We start from the raw sequence: 26,056 nt of genomic DNA, 5'->3' as shown, positions 1-26,056 counted from the left end.
GTTGGGATTTTCCAGGCTTTTTTCTTTGTCCCCAGAGAGTACAGGATGCTATCCTGTGAAAACTAGAATCCCTCAAAGGATACGTTTATCAAATTTGGATCTAAGCCACACTGATAACTCTGATAGTGACAATTCCCCTTTTTTCCCCAAATTGCCTGACAGCTTTGTGTCCTCCACTGAAAGATTTTCCCATTGAAAGGATTCTTCCCCAATACTAATCTCCCTGTCTTCTCCCTACCTCTCACATCCTGCCATCTTAAACACACTGCGAAGTTTCAGAAAGTGGGAAAGGACTTAGCTATCTCCATATGGAGAGATCTAACCCCACTGTCTGATTCTGGCCATCTCACCACCTAATCCAGTGGGGATTAATGGCCAGTCAGAAATCCCTCAGACTCACCCCCTATCTTGACTCAGCTGGGCTCAACTGGCTGGATGTGGAGTGTACTGCTCCACAAGAAATGGCACACTAGCAACCCATGAGCCACGAGCCACACAGCACCACCGGTGAGTGGTGGCGGTCCTGGAGCACGATCTGCATTCTCCAAGAGTCCTCTTCTGTATTTTGGTTGGTTGGGACCCCAAGAGTAAGGTCTACAAAATGTTGGGGGCTATTAATGTTAATCACCTGCTAGGCTTCTGGACTTTTCATTAATAATTTCTCTATGGGGGTGTCTGGGTGACTCAGTCATTAAGCGTCTGCCTTCGGCTCAGGACGTGATCCCGGCATTCTGGGATCAAGCCCCACATCAGACTCCATGCTCCGCTGGGAGCCTGCTTCTTCCTCTCCCACTCCCCCTGCTTGTGTTCCCTCTCTTGCTGGCTGTCTCTCTCTCTGTCAAATAAATAAAATCTTTAAAAAAAATAATTTCTTTATGTTTGGTCTTTTGGGTCTTTTAATTCTCTAGCCATTTCTTAGAGAGATAGAGATAGATCTATCATCCTGATCTCTATCAGTTTTATGGCTTCTATTGCAAAATTGTCTAATGCGTTAGGAAAGAAATCTTTTTCTGTGATTTTAGAACTTGTTCCTTGGCAAGCTGAATAGATGATGTGTCTTCATGTTGAAGTAAGCATGTAATTTATCACCTAAACTGGAACATTTTTGAGAGTGACAAATGTTAAACCACTCTAGACGCTAGTATAACAGAAGAACACTGGCCAGTCTAGACAAAACAGATGCACGATCATGGTCACCCCACTGAGTGTGCACATTCCCTCCCCCAAAGGAAGCTTCCAGAGGAAGCTTTCAGCAAACAGGCTGTGGTGTCACCCCTGCCAGGACCATCTGCTTGTGTTTGTAGGCCCAGGAAGCCTTGAGAATAGCTAAGTCACACAAAATATATTTGGACACATGTGGGATCTGTAGTCCAACTGCCTGTGTTCTTCCAGTGGAGAAATCTGTATGAATCCATGTTATAAATAGAAACTTCATTATCCGCACTGTGTGTTTCTGCCTTGGCTCAAAATGTAGGAACTTCCATCAACATTTCCTTTCTCTAAGCAAAGTGTTGGAGACTTTGACAAATATTTCTGCCTTCTCAGAAATACCAAGGGAAAAAAATCTTCCATTCTTAGCAAATCTCAATTACTAGCAACTTCTGTACAAAGACAAGTGACTGTAACTGATGGGGTAGACCAGGGAGAAACCAGTACCCAGCAGGCCGCATTTCTCTATTGATCAGGGATAATAATAATAACTGACGTTTATTGAATGGTTGCTATATGCTGGGGAACTTTACATGGTTTCGTAAGGTGCATTAGCTCCAGGCCAGCAGCTCAGCATACCCAGAGGATGTCACAGAGGACATTAAAAATGCACAAACAACAACAACAAAAACCCCAGAAGAGTGAAAATTCTAGACACGTGGTTTGCTCTGTATGTGTGTGTTGTAACTTAACGAACTCCGTGAACCCCTGGTGGAGCTGATCCTCTGTGTGAGCCTGCACCCTCCCATCGTTGGCAGGTCTGCAAGATCCCACACGCAAGGACCGAGGCCCGCATCTACTTGCCCAGCACCAGCAGGAGTAAGGAACTGACATTCAGATTTAACCTTAGAATGAAAGAGGAAACATGAATCACAACTTCATAGGACAGTTCTGCCACATAGGTTTCTGTAACGTGATTTAGCTCATACCCAACTAGTAAATAGGGGAGTAGTGTCAGGTTAACAAAGTCAAATCAGTTCATACCCAATTTTTCCTTAGCCAAGGGGGAGAGTAGAAGTACAATCGTCGGCTGGAAAAAGAAAGCCCAGCTTCTACCATGGCAGCCAGAGCACTTTTGGCTTTAATTTTTAAAACGTAAAGCAAACGTGCACTCTCAGAAGGGCACCCGGACCTTGCAGAGTTCTTGGCTCATGGCAGCTTGTGCTGCCTCCAGAGCCTACTGTACAGACAGCCCCAGGGGCTCAGAGGTCGGCTTCCACCCACTTTGTCTCTGTGCCATCCAGCACTCCTATCTTACGTTTGCTCTCAACTGGTTCAGAATCTTGAAGGAAGGAAGAAGGAGAAGTGAGAGAGTAAGATCCTCCTAACCTTTTTTAAAAAAAATTTTTTTAAAAAAGATTTATTTATTTGAGAGAGATAGAGAGAGTGTGTGTGAGCAGGGGGGAGGGGCAGAAGGAGATGGAAAGGGAGAGAGAATCTCCAACAGACTCCCTGCTGAGCATGGAGCCTGACTTGGGGCTCGATCCCATGACCCCGGAGATCATGACATGAGCCGAAACCAAGAGTCCAAGAGTCAGATGCTTAACCGACTGAGCCACCCAGGCGCCCTTAGATCCTCCTCACCTTTAACTCAGTGGACACAGGCGCTGGTACAAAGTTCAACCCAAACCTTCACTTATGGATGCTCAAACAGAATTCCATCCTAGCAATCATCAAAATAACAGCACCATGCATTCAGAGTGTTTGCTATTTGTCAGGAATGCTTTAAGAGTATTACACAGTCTTATACACTGAAGGGGATCAGGATATGCCATCCTCAAATATGCCACTTTGACAGGATTATTTTGAGCCGAAGGCATTTGAGTTCTTGAAATCCCTTATCTGCCTAAAAGCAGGGCCTCCCCAAAGAACTCAATTGTCACAAATCCCCTCCCAGGAGCCACTCTAATAGCTTCTGGGAGACAAGAAGTCGGCACCACACCCAGACACCCGTTGTCACAAACTATCACATCTCCCATATATACCTCTAAGGACCCATTTATCTTTCCAAAAAGCCATTTGCTTTTCCATAATTGCTCTTCCCCATTGCTTCTCCTGCTAAGTTAGGTAGATAGACCCCAAATTCTAACCACTCCTTTGAGTTCCTCATCTCTGAGTGCTCCATGTATGCAATGCACATGCTAAGAAAATGTTTTCAAGTTAATCTTTTTGTCAGCCAATTTACAGGGCCCCAGCCAGAAGGCCTAGGAGGATAGAAGAAAAAAATAATTTTTTTCCTCTATAGTTTATGTGTACGAACTCATTTCATCACCACAACCCCATGAGGTAGGTGCTTTCAGCGGAGGAATGAGACATGGAAAGGTTAAGTGGTTTAGCTAAAGACACTGTTACTACAATGGCATAAACTGGAGCAAAAGCAAAGTTCTAGAGTTGGAATGACAGTTTTGGGGGTTGGGGGCAGGGCTGAGTGGATAAAAGGAAAAAACAAAAAAGAACTAATATCAACATTCTTGGGTTGGCATCAAAAGGAGATTGTGGGTTCAACCTAGAAAAACTGGAATTTTGGAAAGTCCTAAGGGTTTGTGAATGTCATCCTGGGGCTGGCTGCCCAGATAATTGATAGCTTGTAAAACATACTAATTTTTTTTTAAATCATGTAATACCAAAATGAATTCAAGCTATTCTTCAACTAGAACAGCAGCCTAAAACAATCCTTAAATTTCTCAAAAATAGATTTTGACAGAAGAGTTGAAATTTTCCACAAGGGTAAAGCAAAGTTATTACCCACACCATTCTTTATAACTTGATTCTTAACGATCAGATGCTGCTTTCAGATGAGTTGGACACAGTCCCATAGAGAACAGAAAGATGAACAATGTTCTACAGGCTAATGATGCGGTTATATTATTATCTCAAATCGTGAGTAGCTTGAACAAACAACAGGTTCTGCAAGCTCATTATTGCCAGAAAAGAGAGTTACTGACCAACTTTTTAAATGTGAAAATAGTTATTTTTGGAGGATGTCCCAGAACTTTTAACTGATTTATAAACAATAAACCAATACAACAAGTTATCTCAGTTATCTTGGTGAACATTGAACAAACACAGCATCTTGCAAGGTCAGGTATTCCATAGGTGTTAAAAGGAGGCTTTTCAAGAATTCTATTTTTGAGGTTTTTTCACCTGAAGCAAGTATCTGATTATAACTGCTTTAAATTGTTTTCAACCTAAATCAATCGTTGCCATGCTACACAGAGCAGAACTTTTGGATTCCATTTTATGTTCATCTGTATGCTAGAAAAGATCTTAATTGTATTTTGGGGAGAACTTCAGCCCTCTGCAGGCATTTTTCTATATTCATCCCAAGTGGAATAGAGATGACAAAGACCAGCACAGAAGCACATATATTTGGATATATATCTGCTCTGTGCCCCACCCTGTTACACTTTCTTCTTTCATTTTAATTCCAATACATTCTATCTGATCACATTTATGTATATTGTAAGTAGCTATAAATCATTTTTGAAGATGATATACAAATTAATTGTAAAAGAAATATAACTCAAGTACATTACTTCAAATATAGATCTTCAAATATAAATTCAACTAGTAGTGTAAATACACACATATACATATTGAAACTCTTCCAAAGTTTGCATAAAAACTTCTTTCAGTTGAACAACTGAATTATTTACTGAATTAAGGTGCCAGCTCTTAACTTATACACCACATTTAAAGGCTTTGCACTGAATATTTTATTTTCCTAAACAGGAAAATTTTACAACAGTCACCTCTCCTAATGGGACAGTATTATCTTTCCAGTAAGGTTTAATCTATCTTGAAAAAAAGGAGTTGCATGCACATTTAAATGCACTATTTCTAAATCTGGAGCCATCCAACTTCTTTGCAGGAAAGGCCAAGACACAATGAGTCATCATCTCCAGTTGGTTTCCATTTAACAAAGGACTAAACTTTCCCCATCACTTCAATTAGCTTTATACACTGAAACACATTTTCAGCCCTTAGACTACAAACTCTTTTACTGAAATGGAAAGACTAGAATTCATAGACACAGGTTCAACCATTTTCAGAAGTCCCAACTTTGTTCTTTAAGTGAAACATGAGGGGGACCTGGGTGGTTCGGTCGTTAAGCGTCTGCCTTCAGCTCAGGGCGTGATCCCAGGGCCCTGGGATCAAGCCCCACATTGGGATCCTCCACTGGGAGCCTGCTTCTTTGTCTCCCACTCCCCCTGCTTGTTTTCCCTCTCTCGCTGGCTGTCTCTGTCTCTGTCAAATAAATAAATAGACTCTTTAAAAAAATAAATAAATGAATGAAACATGAAAGGATTTTTCTCATTATTAGATAAAATGCCTAAGTTTGTTTCCCCAAAAAAGAACAGTCAGAAAGATCTTGAATGCAGGTGGTTTATTTGGGTGGAGATCCAGAGACACAGGAATGAGGAACCAAGGAAAGTGAGTTCAAAAAGTAGAAAAAATCCAATGTAAGTGTCCTTAACCAAAGTTCTCACTATGGGCAAAAGGAGCTTAATTTGTCAAGATGTATTGAGGGTCCTGATGCATACATCATGCTTCCCAGAAAAACCTTCTCAAGGGACAAGAGGCTGGAGCTTTCATCTCCCACTGATATAAGGTTGTCCTAGAAGTTAACTCACCTGTATTTTCAGGAACCCTGGTATCAGAGAAGGATTTGGGGCAGAAAGCTGAAAAATCTGGCTCTCACTTGAAGTGAGAAGTACAAAGTCAGCCCGAGCTTGTACAGAAGTATACACTTTAGTTTCAGATGAAACCAGAGGTAGGCCCAAGGAATGCGATTCAGTGTTTTGGAGGTGTCTAATAGAAGTACCCAACATGGCAGATAGTTAATGAATCACACTTCATGTGCGGTTCCCCTTCCACAGTCTCTGGGCTGGACTTTTGACTATTCTAATAGAAGAAAATAGAACTGAGAGGTCTGGCTGAGCTCCTGGTCAAGCCTTCAGATGCCTGATGCCGTCCCTGTGACCCTGGACAATACCATGCTGGGAAGAACTGCCCAGGGAAGCCATGGAATTATAAGCCATAAAAAAACTATTTTATGCTCTAACATTTTGGGTTACTTATTTTATTCACATCAATCAATTAAGATATCAGTCAAGAAACCTTAAAACAAACAGGGCTAAAGACTTTGTTTTCCAGACATATCCACAGGAGAACTGAATTTTCCTAGTTTTACCTACTCCTCACCAAGCCATGTGGCAACTCTTATCATACCCCTGACCATTAGCTATGGCTCTGAAGGATTTCAAGTAATTTTAGTGATTCTGAGAGGAAATGTTTTTGATATTTTTTGCCAAATTATACTGCTGAGTATTACTGTGTGACAAATTTTCATGTCTACTCTAACCTTCCTCCCCAGTGTGGATGGTTATAGGGTTACCAGATTCATTTGATGTTCACTCAACAAAATGGTCATTTAAAATTCACTGAATAAATATTTATTGAGTGTGTGGCAAGCCCTATTCTAGGGACTGCTATTATAATAATAGACAAAACAGACAAAGATCTCTGTCCTCTTGAGAGGGAAGATTGGCAATGAGCAGAAAAAATACACAGAATATAAATATATAGTATCTAGAGAGTGTTAAGTCTTAAAGAGAAAAACTAAAGCAGAGAAGGAGTATAGAGAAAATGTTTAAAAATAGGTGTTAAAATTTTAGATTGAGTGGCCAAAAAGGCAGCCTCACTGAGAAGATGGCATTTGAGTAAAGGCCCTTAGGAAAAGGGAACCACAAGGGAATCTAGAGGAAAAGCAGAGAAATCAGCAAGTACAAAGAACCTGAGGCAAGACTGTTACTGAAGTATTCACGAAACAGTGATGAGGCCATTGTGGCTGGAGCTGGATGAGCAAGGGAATAGTAGTAAAGAAGGTCAAAGAGTTAATGGACGCCTAGAACACGCAGGATCTTTCTAAAGTCAGTGGAGAATCTGAGCAGAGGGGCGATATGATCTAAATTCAAAAGGATTATTCTGGCTTCTGTATTAAAAGCAGAATGGGAAAGAGGACCAAAGAATACTCAGGAAAACCAACCAACCCATCACTGCAATACCAGGTGAGAGGAGAAGGGCTTGTTTCAGAATGGTAATAGCACAGGGGGTGGGAAATGGATTGATTAGACAGATTTGGGCTATAACTGAAAACAGAGTCAGACAATGGAATTTGCTGACACTTCAGATGTGAGATGTTTTTAATAGAAGAGGGGGTATTAAGCATTACTACAAAGTTTAGGCCTCGGCAAATGAAGAATTACATTTCCATTAACTGAGATGAGGAAATTTGGGAGTTTGTATATAGAGTTTAGTGTTAGATACATTATTTTTGAAATGGAACTAAAGAGGTTGAGGAAATTTAGGCAACAAGCCTGGAATTCAGGATAAAGGTTTAAGCCAGAGATATAAATATGGAAATCATCAGCATACCATATTTAAAGTCATGACATTGGATAAAATTATGAAGAGAATGAATATAGATAGAAAGGGAAAAGCTCTTACTCTGAGAACTACAGGGCATTCCAAAATACAGAGATTGGAAGAAGAAGCATACAGAGGGAAAGCAAGAGATTGAGGAGGAAAGCAAAGCAGAAAGCAAGCCAGCAAGGTGTGGTAGCTAGGAAACCAAGGAAATGTATTAAGGAAGAAAATGTAACTGACCGTATCAAATGCTGCTAATAGTTCAGGGAAGATGAGGCATGAGAGCTGGTTATTGAATTTAGCAATACAAATTGCCCTGGTGAAAAGCACAGTTTTTGTGGAGCAGTGATGGTGAAAGCCTAATGCAATGAGTTCAAGAGAAAATGGAAGCAGAGAAAGTCAGCCGGTCAATATAGAGGAATCTAAAAAGTTTTGTTTTATAGAAAAGAAGCAAAATGAAGCTGGCACAGTTAAAAAAAATTAATGAGAGAAATAACAGCAGTTGGTATGGTGATAGGAATGATCCAAAAGAGAGGGAATAATTATGATCCAAGAGAATGGGTGAGAATTACTGAAATCATGACTTTAGTGGTGAAAAGTGATGGAATATAGTATATCAGTGAGAGGTTGGCCTTAGCTAAGAGTACAGACAATTCAAGGGCATTCTTAGTAATTGAGAAAGGGAGAATGAATGGACACAGAAGGTGAGTAGATGAAGTGTGACAGTCCATGAAAGTTCTCCTATGAAGGCTTCTATTTTGCCAATGAAATAGGAACCAAGATCATCAGCTAAGAGTGATTATGGTGGAGAAGGCTTTGGAGCTTTGAAGTTCAGAACACATGAAGTCAAGGACAAGGAAAGTATGGACTGGGTATACACAGTATCGCTGCAGGGCAGCGTCACCTACTTTGGAACAGTGGTAGTGACAGCTAGTGAGAACAGTCAGCACCGTTGTGGGCTTCATTCCCTTCAGCTGTGTAGGTGAAGGAACAGCACGGTTGGATTTAGCCAGGCTGTGTTTGGCTAATCACAGCATCATCTTCCCCTATCCCCACCCCCGAGCCCCCGCGCCTCCTCATGGAAATATTGGCTATTTTCTCCTTGACAGATAACAATACTGTTCAGAGAGCTTGGTGATTCTGACTCAGCTTTCAATACTTCTCCCAATGATGTCTTGCAAAAGTTCTGTGTTTTGTCATTTACTTTTCCTCTCCCCATCCCACAATTCATATGTTTTTCTATTTTCAATGTTATGACATACAGTTGTATTCTGACTAATTTTCAAAGACAACTGTGGAAGGGGAGATATAATTGGACTCTTAACAATATCTCAATAATGTTAAATACCATTTATGCAGCACTTTTATATTCTAGGTATTTAACATACATTTCTAATCCTCTCAACAAGTTTCCCCATTTTAAAGGAATGGAAACTTAGAAAGTAAGATGAGTCACCCAGCTAATAAATGCCAAAGCTGAGATCCAAACCCTGGTCTGCGTGTTCCACAGTGCTGATTCTGGCCACTCCGCCCTCTAACCCTCATTAGCCAAGGCAAAATCAAGCCTGTGTCGTCCTAGCTCCAACTGTACATACATATTGGAAAGCCGTTGCGTGAGGTTGCCCAAATATCTTTAATCCAAGGTGCTGTTTCCAGCCTTTCTCTCCCAAACACCAAACCACATCTGCTCCTGATCTTGAGACAAAAATTAGTTTTCAAGTTCCAAAATGCTAAATTTTACCTGTGCTCTCTTGTCCAAGTTTAAACCTCTAGATTCATTTACCTATATTTACAATACCTTGGTGCTGTGGACGTTGGGCCAGGTAATTTTTCTCCCGTGGAGGCCTGTTCTGTCCATACCAGGCTGTTCAGCAGCATCCCTGACCTTCACATACTTGATGCCAGCAGCACCCTCTCCCCAAATGTGACAACCAAAAATGTCTCCAGATGGGGGTGCCTAGTTGGGTCAGTTGGTACAGTGTGTGACTCTTGACCTTGGGGTTGTGAGTTCAAGCTGCCCACTGGGAGCAGAGATTACTTTAAAAAAATTTTTTTTTAATGTCTCCAGACTTTGCCAGATGTGCTGTGGGAGGCAAACTGTCCTTGGCTGTGAACCACTGGATTAGAAGTAAAGATTACATAGGAATTAGTTTCATTTTTTGGGACGCCTGGGTGGCTCAGTCAGTTAAGCATCTGCCTTTGGCTCAGGTCATGATCCCAGGGTCCTGGGATCAAGTCCAGAACGGGCACCTTGCTCAGCGGGGAGCCTGCTTCTCCCTCTGTCTGCTGCTTCCCCTGCTTGTGCTCTTTCTCTGACAAATAAATAAATAAAATCTTAAAAATAAAAGGAATTTGTTTCCTTTTTAATCTTTTAAATTTTACATTGTCACTTTATCCATAACAGTAAAAGATGAGTTATTTTTGTACTTTTTGTTTTAGATAATGTTTTTTGTTTTGTTTTTTAGAAGACAAGCTCCTCCTCAGACTTTTATATTCTCTATAACTTTCCAAGAACTCCTTGCTTGTCTCAACATCATCATCACAGGTAGAATTTTAATAGTCCCTATGTTCCAATTATACTTTGAAATAAAAAATCTGTAAGAATAGTGTTTATCACAATCTATTAGTGCTTTAAAAAACAAAAAGACCTCACACCTATCTCTAATTATCATCTCTTTGGTGACATAGGTCATGTAACATTCATTTTTGTGTCTCCAGCATTTACAAAAATTCTAACATATAAGTATTTGCTTAACCTGTGCACTTAAACAAGGAATTGCACGTGTTGACTTTTTAAATTATCTATGCCTACAGAATGCCCGTTTATAGTGTCTTCTGACCCACATACATATCAGTCCTGCCATCTAGTGGCCAATTACCCAAATTGTAATTGCAATATCTAGTATGAAATAAACCGTATTTCTCAAATACAAACATTTAAATTCCATTCAATATCATAAGATAAAGAAACCTCTATACCACTTTACACATATACACATTCCAATTTTTAACATTTTGTCTCTGAGTGAAATTAATTCACATGTATAAGGTTTTAGTTCCAATATACAGCATTTTTATTTGCATATAAGGGATATGTAATGTCGACATTACCCCCGCTTTGATTTCATCCAATGTCCCTTCCCAACAAAGCTCAAACTTTGCTGCTTTTTTCGCTTAGAGACCTATTTCTCTGAAGAGAGTCTTAGCCATTCAACAAAACACCTACCTGGACACCAAACTCAGCTAAAATCAAGACATCAGGACAAACCCCTCAGCTGAGAAGATCCATCATCTGATTGGACCCAACGTTGTTCCACAATTTGGACTGAAATGAAGTTTTTAACCAGTAGGCTATTAGTGTGGTTACAGAGTTGACTGAACTGATCCACCAATTCAACTAAGTAGGTTAGTAGGAAATTAGTCTATTAAAAACTTGTGAAGCATTTTCATTCTTGATTGAATGAACCTCCTCACTAATTCACTGCCTTCACCAATTATGGCTGTATACTTTCAAGTATCTCATTCATGTATTATTCTACTGTTATAATAACAATAATACAGTTAACTGATATAAACTGAATGGGGAGGGGAACAGAATGGAAAGAGGGTGAGAGATAAGGATTGGTAAATCACTTTCAACTTTAATTACTACTTAGCATTTGAGATATCATAAATTTTTTACTATTTCATGTTTGTGAGTTAACAAAGTATATTTGCTTTAGCAGGAAGGCATTACCAAATATCTCTAAAATATGCTAGACTGTTCTGTCACATATCTCTGTTTTGTTGAAATTATTAACATACTTTGAAGCCAAATGAGGCATATGTCTAAACTCTCAGATATCTCTTTCTTTCTAATATTAACTCTTGATAAATCATTGATTTGCAAGATAAATACTTATTTCTCATACTGCAAACTCAAGTGTGCCGTGACCCTATTTCTTTACTCTCAGATATTTAAAATGCCTGAGGTCCAAGAGATTATTTAAACCAATTCCTCATGGCATAGATGGAAAAACTGAGGTTTTGAGAGGTTTAGAGCCTCGCCCACTCTAATTGAGCTCACTGTAGCAGATGAATCTAGAACTTTCAGTTACTGAAAGAATAACCACTAATCCCAAGGCCAACAAATCACCAAGAGGATTACGAGGTGAGCCTCTCGGGACTGCTGCCATCATGCTTCACTAATTTGCAGGAGTCCCAGGCCAAGTCATTCTTTTTCTCACAAACTTAATCCACAAGCTATATATCCTCTCCACTTCCCTCTCTTCCCAAACAAACCCTTCCAGTGTCTCCTGTGACCCCAATCTGAATAAGCGATTCCTTGTTCTTCAAATATTTATTCCCTTCACCTCCTTGCTTTACTTGAAAGGAAGGCCCTGCCTGGGCCCTGAACAAACATTAGGACCAGGAGTTGATTACATTGAGTTGATTGAGGTAGGCGTACTCCTTGCTCCCCCTTGCTGCTTCCAAATTATTTCACCCCTTCCCTCCTGCAAAATCACTGCTCTTTCCATGCTAATGTCATTTGGATAGATCACTATTTCCTACACCTTCTTATATGCTCTTCCCAATCTCTTAGCCCTATCTCCGCCTTCACTAGCCTTCTGTTCCTGGCAGTCTTCCATTCCGGTTTCCTTTCTTTATCCTGGGTGATTTCAATACCTAAATGGATGATCCATCAAGAAGACCCAGCTTCTCAGTTTCTTGATTTCCATATTCCACTGACATTTTTCTTTTCCACTTCAGTCACTCATTTTATGGTCACACCCTGGACCTTTACATCTCTTAAAAAATGCAAACCTTTTAAAAAAATTTCCTATTGAAACATTTAACTATGGCAGCTTCCTACATATTCAGTGGGCACAAGTACTTCCATACGACCACACAGTTCTTCAATGATGTGGGGACATCTGATCCTCTCATTCCCCTACTTTCTTATTATCCATCGGTCCCCTCCTGTCGTCACTTCCCATAGTGTTTGGCACATATACCATTATCATCAACATGATGCCCCTTTGCAAATACTTCAACTCTCAGTTCCTTCTCTCCCTCAACCTAGCTCACACTACAAAACCCCAATCCATGTATGAACTCCTCTGGCTTCACACTTTCTCCTCGTTTACACAGGAGTGTTAGTGACCACAGATTATGTAATCACGTAACTAGTTTCACTTTAAAGTTATAATCTCAGGCCACAGTTTGAATCTTGATATGACCCAGAAATCTTGCTACAGTTCTCCAATAATTTTACGTTTCTGCTCCCCAGAATGATCATATTGATCTGGATCCTCTTTCTTTGATCTTCTACTCTGCCTTGTCCACCTTTATCTCTCAGCAGGTATCCTTGCCCATCATTTACTGAGAATATGAATTATCCGATGGAAGCATTCTCATCCTCCCATAACCAAATCCCCAAGCCCATCTGCCACCGAAACATCTTTCCCGTCGCCATCAAATCAAGAGATATCAAAGAACATATGAGACTATAGGTGGAAACTTCAGTTTGAGGTAACTGACCCTAAGTGGGTAAGTTAGTAATGCCGGATTTAGAAGGCTGGTGAATGTTATTTTCTGTAGAAAATGGAAAGACTTTGGTGGGAGATACATGATGTAGGATAGGGGTCAGCAAACTACAGCCCTGGGCCAAATCTAGCTTACTATTTTTATAAACAAAGTTTTACTGGAACACACCCATACCTAGTCATTTATGTATTCTTGTCCGTGACTAGTGTATTACAATGGCAGGGATTAATAGTTGCCCCAGAGACCACATAATCCACAAAGCCTAAAATATTTACTATCCCTTTCTAGAGAATTTATCAGCTCTTTTTTAGAAAGATAACTCTGGCAGCATGATGAAGGATAAATAGTAATGGGGGAAAATCAGGTGCATGGCAAATATCTGGAAGGAAATTTTTAGTTCAGTAAGAATAATGAAGGTTTAGTCTACGCCAATGGAAGTAGACATAGAAAAGAAACGAAACAGAGACATTTTGTGTATAAAATCAGGATTAGATAAACAATTCGACAGGAGAAAAAACAAGACAGAAATAGGTTATAAGAAGTAACCCCACGTTTTCTATTTTCAGTGACTGGGAGAGTGGTAGTATTTTCAAGGGTACTGAAAAGGGGTGAGAGAAATGAAAGTTCCTAAGAATAATAACAACGGGCAATTTAGACATGTTCAATACCTACAAAAAATATATACATGGAGCATACTGAAATCATCCCCAACATGATCTCTAAGGCTAATGGAGTTATGGAGGTCAGTGGTCTATAATTGGGAGCTGGTGCGATGGGAATAGATGAAATCCCTTTAAAAAATACAAAATAACAACAAAGTCTCTTAAAACTTTGTATTCAGTAGTTGAGAACTTAGGCCCACACAAAAATTTGCACACAGATGTTTATAGCAGCTTTATTCGTAACTGCCAAAACTTGGAAGCAGTATGCCCTTCAGTAGGTGAATGGATAAGCAAGGTGTTGTACACTCAGAAAATGGAGTATTATTTAGCACTAAATCAGAATGAGATATGAAACCAACAAAGACATGGAGGAACCTTAGATGCATGTTACTGAGGGAAAGAAGCCAGTCTGAAAAGGCTATATACTATATGATTCCAACTATAACATTCTGGCAAAGACAAAACTATGGAGGCAATAAAAAGGACAGTGGCTGCCCACGGTTGGTGGGAGAGGAAGGAACGAATAGGCAGAACACAGAGGATTTTTAGGGCAGTGAAACTATTCTACATGAGAGGTATGGTAGATACAGGTCAGTATACATCTGTCCAAACTCATAGTACTTACAACACCAAAAGTGAACTGTAATGTAAACTATGGATTTTGGGTGATTATGATGTGTCAATATAGGTTCATCAATTGTAACAAATGCAACTTTGGTGCGGATGTTGATAATGAGGGAGGTTATGCAAGTGTGGGAGTAGAGAGTATATGAGAAATCTCTGTATGTTCCCCTCAGTTTTGCTGTAAACCTAAAACTGCTCTAAACAATCAAGTCTTCATCTAAAAAGTCTGTATTTAAAGGGCAGTTAAAACTGTCATTAATTTATAAACAAAAGATTACAGAGAAATTAAAATGAATTAACTGAATCTAGATATACCAAAAATAGGTAAATCTCAAATAATGTTCAGTAAAAGCAAGCTACAAAGGATGGTATGATTCTGTATATGTGAAATTTTACAACATAAAATACACTGTATGTGGATACACAAATGCAGAACAGTAGATCAATGATAATTCAAGTTCAGAATAGGAGAATAGATTGGAGGGAGAGAATAGGAGATTAGTTTCATTTGCCACATTACATTTCTTTTTTAAAAAAAGCTTGTGGTAAAATACACCAGAAGAGAGAAAGGGGTATGCACTGTCACAAGAAAAATTAAGAGGAGCCAGTAGGTCTTGGACATCAGAAAAGGAAGGAGGTATGTTTTCAAAAGAATGGCAGAAAACAGACCATCCAACTCTGCAGACAAGTCAAGTGAAAAGAAGATTAAGAAGCTCTATTATCAGTCAGAAACCTAACAGAGTTTCAGCAGAATAACGGAGGTGGGAGCCAGATGGTAGGGGGTGGAGAGGGGAGACTTGGCATCAAAGAAGTGGAGGCAGTGGAAGCAAATGGCTCATTCAAAAAAGCTGGCAATGAAGAAAAGAGAAAGATATATAGCAGTTTGAATGAGAAATATTTAATGTTCTGATGCTTCAATTTCAGGCAGGTGGGTACTCAAATAATTCAACATTTTTTTGCAAAACATTGAGTCCTTACATTTTCAAAAATAAGAGACAGAAATTAATATCTTTTTTCCTTAAGAGAATATCTGCAAACTATCTCACATGTTAATATGGCATAAAATAACATTAAGAACTTGGTTCAAATTACAATAACAAGAACAGTATAGTTGAAAAAGTCAGGAAAGGTGAGCCTTGAGACGTCGGGATTTGCTGGATGTGCAGTTCATGCAGATCCCCGCAAAGTAAGCACGTATGTTCATGCAATCACCCAGTCCAGGATCAGGCCTCAACCTTTCAGATTCAGAAACTTTATCTCATCAATGTGAATATAATTAGCTTCTCAAGAAGCTGATCCCACTAACAAAGCTCATCACAGACTTGCTATTTGAGCCACTTTACTTATTTATAAGGAATGTAATTGCCAAGCAGTCTAGATATAGCAGTCTGACCACTGAGCCCAATTATCACAGGGGTGTTTGGGAAATGAGCAAGCAGAACAAGGACTTAGATTACTGGAATGTGTAATGAAATCTGGCTTCCATGTGACAGTAGCAATATTCTTGTCAAGTGGCTTCTTAAACCAGCCTCACAGAACATCCTTTCTCTAGGTGAGGGCTTCTCTTGCAAATTTCCTTCCTCTGCACCCTTATTTCTAAACATCCTACTTCTAAGGTACATAGCCATTCCTCACAGTGTTAATACCTTTCTGCCAAGGAGAAATCAGCTTATACAGATGTAAGGATAAATAATAATCTCCCTAAGCGGATTCTGCTTTTCTTTGCACTGAATGCACTACACTTGTAACTGTTTAACTTTCTGAGCTCTTTGAGGAATCTAGGATCACCTCCATACAGAAGATAACATTTCATTTTATTTACAAGTCCATTAGCACATGCTGAAGGGCAAAGTCAACATTCCCTGAATTTCAGTCATACCTGTATCATCTTCATGTGAGGACACCTCAATATATATATAAATATAATGATATATAATTTCATTATTTTACTTTTCTTCAAATAAACTCGCATTGTTATCTAAATTTATTTGTAAAAGAAATTTTACATTACTACCATTAATTAGCAACTCAGGCTATATTTGACATAAGTAAAAATAATAAGAATAAAAATGTTTTAATAATTTGCTTCACTACTACTATACATCGATGTATGCCACCACTATCACAGCTCCTAAAATATGACTATTGTTTTGTCCCTTATGTAAGGTCTAACACAGCCTACGCAGAATGTCAGCACTGCTGATTCACCATACCCTGACATGAATGCTAGTTCAACGTTTTTAAAAAACTTCTAAAAAGTGTAGAAAGTATGAATTGTTTATATTGTTAAAAAGAAACAATAAGCCCCAACTGGAGTCACTTGCTAAGCCCCACCAGCTTAATATCTAGTCTAACTGCTGCTTCAGCCTCTTCCAGGAGGGGAATTTTAAAGCAGTCTGGAATTTCACGGTCTGCACTAGTGAGGTAATCTGCCTGATAAGACCCCCTTCCCGGAAGGGAAGGTAACTTTACCTGAAATAATACACTCTTTTGACTTTGTCTCACCCTCCTGCCTATAAAAACTTTCCATTTTGTGCAACTCAGATGGGATACTGCCCGATTCATGAATCACTGAATAAGGCCAATTAGATCTTCAAACTTACTCAGTTGAATTTTGTTTTTTTAACAATATGGAACGTTCCTTAGGATAATATCTCTAAAATGAGACCAATTTCCATGGAAATAATCTGGCAGGTCTTTCATGAAATTCTAGAAGAGTTCTAATGGTGCACTAAAGGGCTATCATTAGATGATTTATTGCTGTATAGGTGGTAAGTTTTAAAATATTTTCTCAGACATAAAAAGGTATAGTTCTTTTGGACCTACAACAAAATGTTTATTTTGCACAGCTCATTCTATTCAATGTGTACTGCACCCAAAGACATGGAAAAACGTTTGAAAGTAATTATTAAGGAAAACAGAATAAGGAATTATGGGGGTTTATTGGGAAAGGTACAGAGAGTATATTTCCGGAGGCTCTTTGAAAATGTGTAGCGGAGGGGCTCCTGGGTGGCTCAGTTGGTTAAGCTTCTGCCTTCAGCTCAGGTCATGATCCCAGGAGCCCCACATTAGGCTCCCTGCTCAGGGGGAGCCTGCTTCTCCCTCCCCCTCCGCCTCTCCCCCTGGCTTGTGCACTCAATCTCTCTCTCACTCGCTCTTTTTCTCAAATAAATAAATCTTTAGAAAAGGTATAGAGGAGCTGATTAGGTGCAGACAACATAGGAGGAAAAGCCTCAGAAAAACTTCTCTGTCCTGAATTAGCAGTGGTCCCAGGTTATACTCTGTCCAGAAATTTTGTGACCATGTGTCCCTAGAAAAGATAAATGTATACTAAGCTGTAAGATTTTTAGGACTTCTCACGAGGGACAGCAATTGTAAATGCCATATATGTTTAAATCTTTACTTCCAAACTTAGATTCATGGTTACATTAAAAACCTCAAGCAAATGCAAAAGGAAAAAAAATAGACATTTTAATAACATTTGAGATACTATAGGTATTACATATAGGAAACATGATTCAACTCAACATAACTGAATTTATGAGCTACTTAGAGCTTTGGAGCTTTGTTGCATTAGTTTCAAATAGCTCTTAGGGAAAAGTGGATATTTGCTGGCTGCTTCCTCAGGATTCACTTTCTCTTTTGTCCAAACATTTTCTATCACAGAACTCACCCATTCCAGTACAAGGCAGCCATGTGGTTTGAGCATAGGTCCCGCCCCCAGGGTAAGTCCAGCAGGGCATCCTGCACATGACCACGCTGACCGGTGCAGGGATGGGCATGTATCACATTTTGACCAATGAAATGTGACTTCATAAGGAGTCCTCTGAAATTCCCTTTCTCTTCTGTGAGAGCTTTAGGGACTTGACCTGAACAATGTGAGGCCCATTAATGCTACCATGAGGGGCGCTAGCATAAAAATGAGTCCAGCACCTGGAGGAAGACAGAGCTGTAGGAATCAAAATGGAGTTGGAGTCTTGATAGCATCATGAACCTATGAATCAAGACTCCCTGAAAGCCTGAAATTAGAACAGTCTGTGGACAATTCAGTTATATGAACCTATAAATATCTTACCTTTTTTTTTTTTGCTTAATCCACTTTTGTTCACATTTTCCATTACTTGCAACCAAAAGACTCTCAGCCAATGTAGGGAGATAATCTGGAACACTGGAGGAAGTATTGTGCGCAGGAGGTCTGAGATCTGGTGTAGTTCAAAATCAAGTATTTGTGTGATCTTAAGTGGGCTCTTTAACCAAAAACCTTTCATCCTTGTTTGTTTGTATGTATGTATGTATGTATATTATCTACGAATCCATCTATATCCACCAGAAGAATGGTAAACGTCTTATGAAAACGGTTTTACTCATTTGATACTACGTATCAAATAACTTTTGGGGTTCTTTTTTTTGGCATATCAAACTTTCATCAAGGAATTTTAAATAAATGAGTAGGACAAGTTAAATCCCACTGTAAAATAATGTTTACAGAGAGGTTTTCTGGAGTGTGTGTGTGTGCGTGCGTGAGTGTGTGTATGTTTCTTTGGAGGGGTGTCAGGAAAAGACACACTGAAGATAAAGTTGTATCAACTACCAGAATTCAGGTAGACTGGGAATTTCTCAAGTGTTTGCAATCATCTATTTGCATAAGTTCATTTGTATAGGATGGAAAAAGACGATGAAGACAATTTTCTCTTCACCCCTCCCCATGGTAATGTCTAAAATCTGGGAGCATGGAGGTGGGTACAGACAGAAGCAAGAAAGAGTTGTTTTTACAAAGATTCTCTGAGACTCAGGTACACATGCAGCCCTCCTTCAGAAACCAGTATCAAGCTATGCTACAGAGACCCTTACAATTTGAATACAGTACAGCTTTAGCTCAGGAAAAATATGAGAACAGACTATCATTTTGGCAACCTTGACAATCTGAAGCTCTAGAAGTTTTGGGAGAAAACCCCCTTTTCTTCCAGTCTTCCAGAGACATTCATCTTGTCACTGCAGGCATGAAAGGATCACCGTGAAGAAAATTCTCAAGCCTCCACGATCATAAAAGAAAGACTCCTGGTGAGTTATTGCAAAGCACCCTAGATGGACTCCCAGAATGACCAAAAAGACTTTGAATGGGAGATGAAAATCCTGCATGAGACAGATTAAGCATGAACTAGAGAAATCTGAGTTATAACTGTTATGATTTCCTCCGTGCCCTCAGCTATGATAACTCCTGAGCAAACATGGATTACATATATTTTAAAGAGCAGTCCAATGATAAAGTGTGCCAACAACTGCTTCAGACGATATAAGGCTTTGTTAATGACGTCACAAAAAGATTTATTCTATACAGTGCATAATTCTCTCTACAAATCCTTTTTCATTTTAATCCCTGACCATGTAACAGAAGATGGCCTTAATCACAAATGAATGTATTTGGGGGCTGTATACCTTGTTAACAAGAAGTGGAAACAAATTTCTTAAATTTCTTTTACCCAATTGTAATTATCTTCTGATCCTAATATTTTCCCATTTCAGATAGTCCAAAAACTTAAATGGACAAAAAACTTAAATCGCCTGCCAAAGTGGACACTCTCGGTGCTCCACTCAGATGCCCGGGACTGCTTTCATCATTTCTGGGCACCTCTCTCCTGACTTCTCATGTGCTCACTTCCAGAGGTCAGGACCTGCACTATTTTCCAGGATACTGCCTACCCTTGGGTTGGTTGGGTTTTGCCTCACTTACACTGAGTTGGAAGTCTGCTGCCCCGACCCCAGGCAGCCCTTCCTAAGGACTGGCAGGGAGTTGTAGAAGCCGAGGTCCCTTGCCTCCAATGAAGACAAAACTATACAGTGTCAAAACACACACCATCATTTCCTGTGGGGTGTGACCGAAACTACCTTGGGTGAGAACTAGCCTGCAAACTGCATTTTCTCTCCTCTCCTCTCCTGCCTCCCTTGCTTCCTTACTGATTCCTCTTGGGAACACTTCTTTAATAAACCATTAACATAGAAATCTTTGCTTCAAGTTGTGCTTCTGGAGACTCTGTCCTAAGACATTCTTCTAAATAGAAAGGTCTGTAAAGAGAGCCCAGGACTCAGAGAGGGAATACAACAAGGCCAGGCTCACAGAAAGGTATAGTGCACTATCACCATCTTAATATGATTTGTATTGTTTTTAACGATTTTATTTATTTGTTTGTTTATTTATTTATTCAAGAGAGCGAGCGAGCACAGCGGGGAAAGGAGCATAGGGAGAGGGACAAGCAGACTTCACACTGAGCATGGAGCCCAATGTGGGGCTTGATCCCATGACCTTGAGATCATGATCTGAGCCAAAATCGGGAGACAGACACCTAACTAACTGAGCCTCCCAGTATGATCTGAGGAAAACTGGAGAAGCCTTTGCAAACTCAACATCCACACCCAGTTAATCCAGGAAAGAGGCACGGCTGGTTCAGACCTTCATTTCCACCACCAAATCCCCAACCTGTGAGTGTGGCTCAGGCTTCTGAATGTCGTAACTACTTCACTGTGGTATTGAAGAGGAAGGTGAGCTTAGATTTGCCAAATATTTACCTTTAGAGCCCAATATTTGGGAGATGCACAGGTTTACTGGTGGCGCCTACCTATGGCCAGACCACAGGCTGGACAGTGTTTGGGGATGGGTCAGAATGGCCACTCCGATTCATGCAATGGTGCTTTCACTTTGCTTTTGAACCAGTAAGCAAATGGAGCAAAGGATATACATGAGATTAGGACATAGATTAGTCACGGTGGCAACCATGAGGCACACCCACAGTCTGGGGATCTCACCCTCCCAGAGGAAGGAATCAGCAGGTCAGAGCAGCACTGAACTGTGGGCTCACTCTCTGCCTTTTATACCACTTCAGACTTGATTAAGGAACATTCCAAAGTCAGAGTCTATTCTAACACCATTAAGTTTCCCTATGTCATAGTCAGATAACGGAGTAATTTCTGCATTCATTTCTTGCTACCTCGCCGAGTATAACTGAAGTTCAGTGCAGCAGCCTAGTTAAGGTACCACACACAGGAATTTCATTTTTGAGTAAACATCCCACTTCAGACCAACTTTGGTGGCAGTGGTAAGAGTTTACCTAGGGTTATTTCAAGAGGCCTGCCTAGAAGCCCCACCCTGCCCTTTGTATCATGTAAAAGGTGATCAGGTGAAATCAGATGACAAGGGCTGTGGTTAGGCTACAGTTATTCTCAAACTCAAGTAAGATATAGACCCCTTTGAAAGGAAGAAGTATTTATGATCGCTCAGTTGGGGTTCTCCCAGATGCAGGTCCGCAGGCAAGAATTCAAATGCGAGTAGTTTATTTAGGGAAACCCAGTAAGGAGGTAGAAAAGTGTCACAATGAAAGGGGCCCTATTAACACAGCTACTGTACCGAATGACTGAAGAGATCCCAACTGGATTATTCCACCTTGATAAAGGGGCCTAGGTATTTATAAATCCACCTTGTCAGTCACTGACTGAAGACTGCTCCCTGGGGGTGCTAAGTCCCTAGCGTTTCCAACCTACCACTACATAGACAGGGTTCCAGAAAAAGCCCTCGAACACAGAAATGCAATGTATCAACAAGTTAAAGTCACTGGAGCACACTGCAATAGTTTTGAGAGAACTGGAAAACGGTTATTAATGCACCTATGCATCTAGAAATTAAGTTAAAAGGGACATAAAATTGGTGCAGGTAGAGTGACTGGGACTTTATATCCATAACACACCCAGAAAGGATATGCAGGGATATTCAGTTCTCACAGAATTCATGGTAACATATTTATTTAAATTGAAAAACAAAAGTCAGCTCATGGGTCTGATAATGGGCTTTTGCCATAAACTTACAAGTCAAATCTGCAGTGCCAAGGTTTTAATGAAAATATATTTAAAGCCCATACACAAAATACTATGTAGCAGAAATAACATTCTTTGTAATTAATAAACTTATGATACAAAAACTTAAGAGTTTTAAAGTGAGCTTGTATAAAGAGGTTTGTTAAAAAGATTTTTAGTTTAAGAAAATGTAGAAGATGGGTGCCTGACTAGCTCAGTCAATGGAGCATGGGAATCTTGAACTCAGGGTCATTGCTTCACGCCCCACATTGGGTGTAGAGATTACTAAAAAAATAAACTTCTTCAAAAATGTAGAAGAAATAAGCAAAAAATGTTTGCAGATCACTGGAGCTTACTGCTAGGACATTTCAGTCAGAATTCTTAGTTGTCAGTTTGAAACCAGAAATCCACTTGAGCTGATTTAACCAGGAAAGGGTTATTAAAAGATATTCAGTAGCTCCATAATTGCGAGACAGGCTGGAGAATAAGATTCAGAAGTTACATAGCCACGCAGCATGTGCTGAACACACAGCAAGGCTGGGTCAGTTAGGATCCTGTGGACTCCACTGCCAAACTACACAGACTGAAGCTGAGGCCACCAGTAGCCTCAATAGTATGGCTCCTTTACGAACTTGCTCTTGCTGCAACTGGTATAACCACAAGAGTGCATTCTCTATAGCTCCAAAGCCTGACATAGTTATAAGAGAGACTGGTGCTCTCTTGCTGAAAGAAAGACCAGGGCAAAAAAAAGTACCTGATATACTGAGCTCTATCTCAGACCTTCTGATGTTGAATACCCAAAAAACAATGATTAATATCCCTGACAAAGAGGTGCGTTTAATTTGAATTACCACGCTTTGTTTCTAAGAAACTCTCTGTTGATGATTACCTTTCATCCAGTGCATTATGATATGTCTGTGGTTTTTTAGTTTCTGATGTGTATGTTAAAAGGCAGATGATTCTTGGGACGCCTGGGTGGCTCAGTCGTTAAGCGTCTGCCTTCGGCTCAGGGCGTGATCCCGGGGTCCTGAGATCGAGCCCCACATCAGGCTCCTCCGCTGGGAGCCTGCTTCTTCCTCTCCCACTCCACCTGCTGTGTTCCCTCTCTCGCTGGCTGGCTCTCTGTCAAATAAATAAATAAAATCTTTAAAAAAAAAAAGGCAGATGATTCTTTATTTTCTATTATTTTTATGCGTGAAAAATCCCATTACATGAGTTATTATCACATGGGGTAATGACTTGGAAAATGTTTCTGCCATTCTGGACTGAAATGCCAACAATAGGAAGGAAGGAAGAAAGGGAAGAAACAACACACATACTACTGAAGTCTAACCTGACTTTTTTGTTTTTTTGTTATTCATGGTACAAATTATTAAATTCAGAAAAATGGAGGAATCACATCTCAAAGCTGGTCAAAATGGGCATTATGGTAATACCTAAGTTCCTAAGTGGCGCTTGACTGCCTAGGTTCAAAAACCAGCCCTGTGATCTACTAACAAAATGACTTTGGCCAAAATAAATCTCAAAGAAACTAGAACCATGGGCCACGTTCACAGGAGAGATGGAGGCTGAGAGGACTGTGAGTGCTTGATCAAGAACACTTAAGATTTCAGCAAAGGTTGAACACGTACTACTCCTTGTCCTCCACCTTACAGTAATGACAGTGTAAGTCAGAAACACACACATGAAGTAAACAGTAATTTGGGTTGAAGAAACCCATGTTTTACTTAATTCCACTATGGAGGAAATTCTGGGAAGAAGTTCAGAATTTAGAAGGACTTTGTACCACAGAGAAAGATGGTCATGAACAACAGTACTTAAGTTGTTTATTTTAAGTGCTCCAAAATCAAATATGCTCCAAATCTAAGATATAGTACAAGTGATTTTCCAAATGACTTTCTTTAGTCAAAATCCAGGAAGATAATAAATTAAGACATTGACTATCTCCATTAGTTTGTATTGCTGATAAAACAATTATCACAAGCGGGGCGCCTGGGTGGCTCAGTCATTAAGCATCTGCCTTTGGCTCAGGGTGTGATCCCAGAAGCCTGGGATCGAGCCCCACATCGGGCTCCCTGCTCCGCTGGGAGCCTGCTTCTTCCTCTCCCACTCTCCCTGCTTGTGTTCCCTCTCTCGCTGGCTGTCTCTCTCTGTGTTGAATAAATAAATAAAATCTTTAAAAAAAAAAAACAATTACCACAAACTTAATGGCTGAAACAACAAAACTATTATCTCACAGTTCAACAGGGTCAGAAGTTTGGTATGGAGCAGACTGGACTAAAATCAAGGTGTTGGCAGAATGTGTTCCTTTCTGGAGGCTCTGAGGGAGAATCCATTTTCCTCCCACCAGGCCTGTTGGCAGATTTCAGTTTCTAGCCTTTGTGGACTAAGTTTCCTGTTTTCTTGTTGGCTGTTAACTAAGAGCTATTCCCAGCTAAAGAGGACCACATTCCTTGGATCATGTCCCCCCTTCTTCAACTTCAAAACCATGAACAGTGGAACCAGTCCTTCTTACATACATCTCTCAGAGCCACTCCCGTCTCACTCATCTGGATAATCCAGGATATTCACGCCATCTCAAGGTCCTTAATCTTAATCACATCTGAAAAGACTCTTTTGTCATACAAAGTAACATTATCACAGGTTCCAGAAATTAGGATGTGGACATCTTTGGGGTAGGATGGGGATTATACTGCCTAATACAATATCCTATTTGCTTTTCCTCATTTTCCCAGTGGTACTGATATCTCAAAAATGCAGACAGCCTTTGAGTATACTCTTGAATATCAGTTCCTTCTGATCTTTAAAAAAGTCTACATACAAAGGCAGACAATGACATATTTATGGACATGTGCTCATCTACACAAACAGACTCAAATTTTTTCTTGTGAGTAAAACAACTTATTACTAATTATTGTCAAAATTACTATCTAGAATCTAGAAGGCTCTGCTACGTGACATGATCTAGTGAGAGAGTCACTGAACTTCTTTGGGACTCAGTTTCCGTACCCACAAGACGGGAAACGTGGACTTGGAAACTCCTAAATTTATTTCCAGCTCAAAAATCTAGATCCGTGGTCTGAGAAAAAAGGAGGGGGGCCACTGGTGGTGGGAGAGTAATTATATCTTAGGTATAAAAACAAAACAACAGCAAAACTTATACAATAACTTTTCAGAAATAGTAAGAAAGCTTCGATTTTCATTATTTTTCTATTTTTTTATTATGTTATGTTAGTCACCATACAGTACTTTTTAGTTTTTGATGTCGTGTTCCATGCTTCCTTGTTTGCGTATAACACCCAGTGCTCATTGTAATATGTTCTACCCAACACATATTTTAAATTAATTTAAGCATTTGCTTTCCATTAGTGGCTGAAGGTTATTCATGCTTAGTTTTTGTCAATATAATTCATATACTTCACTCTACCACTCCATTCATCTTTCTGTACTTTCTCACATTATTCATCCTTCATAGCCTAATTTCAGTATTTTTCCTCAAGGATACCAATAAATTAAATCTGATCTCTCTTTAAGATTTTATTTTTCAGTAATCTCTACACCCAACCCAGGGCTCGAACTCACAACCGTGAGATCAAGAGTCACATGCTCTACAGACTTAGCCAGGCACCCCTAAATTTGATCTCTCTTGCAATATAATGTCACAACAAGTCTAAATCAATCTATGCCTTCAGTGTGGACTATACCATTCAGAAATGAGTTCAGGTGAAAGATTCTAGAGATCTAAGTCAAAGTAATTTCTGTCT

At 39.8% G+C, this 26,056-nt stretch overlaps 1 long non-coding RNA gene across 6 annotated transcripts in view; it reads right to left on the bottom strand.

The window, feature by feature from the left end:
- Positions 1 to 26,056, bottom strand: part of LOC123789027 (uncharacterized) — a 108,229-nt gene that overhangs the window by 76,815 nt on the left and 5,358 nt on the right. For all 6 annotated transcript variants that reach the window (XR_015723885.1, XR_015723886.1, XR_015723887.1 and 3 more), the window contains exon 2: positions 23,182 to 23,414. This is a non-coding gene — a long non-coding RNA (uncharacterized LOC123789027). The remainder of the gene's footprint in view (positions 1 to 23,181; positions 23,415 to 26,056) is intronic.

This window comes from Ursus americanus, chromosome 3, assembly GCF_024610735.1.
Source record: "Ursus americanus isolate L20-20 chromosome 3, mUrsAme1.1.p, whole genome shotgun sequence".
In the NCBI taxonomy this organism is placed as follows: Eukaryota; Metazoa; Chordata; class Mammalia; order Carnivora; family Ursidae; genus Ursus; species Ursus americanus.
Note: the sequence above shows the minus strand (reverse complement) of the source record. Positions and strands in the feature narration are given on the sequence as shown.